The 2,914-nt window shown below is 40.5% G+C and overlaps 1 pseudogene; it reads right to left on the reverse strand.

Annotated features, from left to right (window-relative positions):
- Positions 1-1,361: 1,361 nt before the first annotated feature.
- Positions 1,362-2,090, reverse strand: LOC130482127 (ferritin, heavy subunit-like; annotated as a pseudogene).
- Between the last annotated feature and the right edge of the window lie 824 nt (positions 2,091-2,914).

Genomic DNA, 2,914 nt, shown 5'->3' on the forward strand with positions numbered 1-2,914 from the left:
AATTTGGAAATCTGTTTCATGCGTTATGTGATTTTTATTTTCTGCTTGCTTGTATATTTGACCATGCTTGACTTCTTGTGTTTCAGTTACATTTTTATTTGATTCTTTAAAACCTTTAAATCTTATTTTACTTACAAAGAGTTTCAAGAGCTTATGATGGTGCCTGATGCCTTTCCCTTTGTATCAGCTACTCATAAGGGATTGGGGAAGCCCCATCTGGGACGACTTTATATTTGTTCTGCCTGCTGTTTTACGGTATCTTAACATTGTGTTATTGTTAATTTTACTATTGGTTTTAATTGTTCGTGTGAGAAAAGACACATTGCTGAAGTACTAATAAAATGTGATTGATTGCCTGTCATCTAAACATTCTACAAGGACTTGCACTGTATTCTTGACATCATTTTGTTAGCCATTTAGAATAATATCCTCAAACAGCGCTATGAGCTTTGCTAATGAGTTTTTAAGAAGTGGGGATGTAGAAATAATATGTACGTACTCGTTTATTTTAATTTTGTACCTGGTTGGGAACACTGTTTTTATCCTGTCTGTTTTCTTTGGCCATGTTCACATTTTTGTGTAGTTCTTTTAAGGAATTTAAGCAGAATTTTTTACATTATATGTCATTTATATACAACTGATGCAAAAAAAGCATCATTTTAAGGGCAATATTTACACAGAATTCATTAACTAGGGGAAAAGGATGACCACAGTTTAATCCTCAACATAGAGAACCATAGAAGAACATTGAATTTCAATCAGAGTTGTCATGATTTTTGAGGGCTTAATGTCAAGTGTTATTTAATGTAAGATCAAGTTAATTTGTGCCATAGAATTCCCCATTACTATGTATGGATGTGAAAGCTGGACAACGAAGGAAGATGACAGGAAGAAAGTAGATTCCTTTGAAATGTGGTGTTGGAGAAGAATTTTGCAGATACCGTGGACTGCAAAGAAGATAAATAAGTGGGTTCTAGGTCAAATCAAGTCTGAACTGTCCCTAGAAGCTAAAATGACTAAACTGAGGCTATTGTACTTTGGTCACATTATGAGAAGACAAGAGTTGCTGGAAAATACAATAATGCTAGGAAAAGTAGAAGGCAGCAGGGAAAGGAAGACCCGACATGAGACTGACTCTGTAAAGGAAGCCACAGCCCTCAGTGGCTCTGTAAAGGAAGCCACAACCCTCACAACCTAAGCAACATTGTTAATGATAGCACATTTTGGAGGACATTGATTCATAGGGTTGCCATGAGTTGGAAGCAACTTGATAGCACTTAACATACATTCACACACAAAACTAGAATAACATAGCTGGTCAAGTTGGTAGTAGGTGTCTGAAGCAGCTAGCATCATGCAGCTCAGTAACAGGCCTCGCCCTAGGTGAAGTGATCGAAGAGGTACTTGCTAAGGCCATTCTTGCTGGCACCCACATGATTCAGGTTGGTTACAGGTTCTTAATCGGCTTTACTCTTCATCAAGGTAGTGAGTCTCCACAAAGTCACACATGTGAGTATCCAGATAGTGAGAAGTAGGGTTGCCAACTGCCAGGTAGTAGCAGGAGATATCCTGCTAATTCAACTGATATCCAGCCGATAGAGATCAGATCACCTGGAGAAAAATGGCCGCTTTGGCAATTGAACTCTATGGCATTGAAGTCCCTCCCCTCCCCAAACCCTGCCCTCTTCAGGCTCTGCCCCCCAAATCTCCCGCCGGTTGAGAAGAGGGACCTGGCAACCCTAGTGAGAAGTGATTTGGTGGAATTTCAGCAGGGCCTGGTTCACACTCTTCTCCAGCTGAATGGCAAAAGCCATGGCAGAGGTTCTGTTCCCCCATTCATCCTGCTTTGCTTTTTTGAACATTCTGCAGGACAGCTCTCCCTCCATGACAGTTCTGGAAGATCAGCTTGTTTGTGCTTCTTCCCAGAAAGATGTTAAAAGGGTTGCAAATATGAATAAAGCTAGATCATTCCAGGTGAAATAAAAACCCAAGGACAAGTAGCTATCGCTGGCATGGAGAACCCGATTGACCAAGGGATTCATGCTGGCTTTGCTGTCTGTTTGGTGACCCTGGTGAGCCTGAAAGCTCATAGTGCAAATGAAGGTGGGCTGGCTGGATGAGAAATGGTGGATGGGGTGGCCATGACCCTAATGTGTTCAAGAGCTGTTGAAGCACGAGCTGATGGAAGGCATCCAGAAGCTGATGAAGCTGGAGTTGTCACGAATTTAATAGCATCCCTGTTAAAGATATGGGTGTGACCTACCTTAAAAGTGAGTGTTTCAACAGTTCCCTAATTATGAAAGCTCTTTCAGCCTAACCCACTGAACAAGATTATTATGAGGACACAATAAGGAGTGAACCATATATGTCACTCTGAACTCTTCTGAGGAAAGGCGGGATAGAAATACAATAGGTAGATGTATATAATGTGGTGGGGAACAACACTGATCTCATGTTTCATATATTTATCTAATACATCCAAACCCACTAAACCCATTGGACCATGGGGCAGTCCTCTGAAGGCATCCAGTGTTGGGGGAAAGTTTCAGTTTTGTTTCAAGTGTGGATAAACCATAAAGGAAACTTGAACTTTCAAGCCCAATTAGAGTTGTCATGAAATCTGATACCATCCCTATTAAAAAGACTAGTGTGACCAACATAAAAAGTGAGTATTTTACAGGCTGCCTAATTATAAAAGCTGTGTCAGCCAAACCTACTGGATGGGATTATTATGAGGGTAAAAAGGAGAAGGAATGAAATACGTTCATTACTCAAGTGTCTTTGCAGGAGTGGAAGGATAAAAACGTAATGATGTGATGTGGAATTACACTTGTTAGTCTGGTACAGCTTCTGGTTCTGGACTGTCCCAGTTACCTCCATCTTTGAATAAAATGGATTCCAGACATTGACTCTG

Source organism: Euleptes europaea, chromosome 8 (genome assembly GCF_029931775.1).
Source record: "Euleptes europaea isolate rEulEur1 chromosome 8, rEulEur1.hap1, whole genome shotgun sequence".
Lineage (NCBI taxonomy): Eukaryota > Metazoa > Chordata > Lepidosauria > Squamata > Sphaerodactylidae > Euleptes > Euleptes europaea.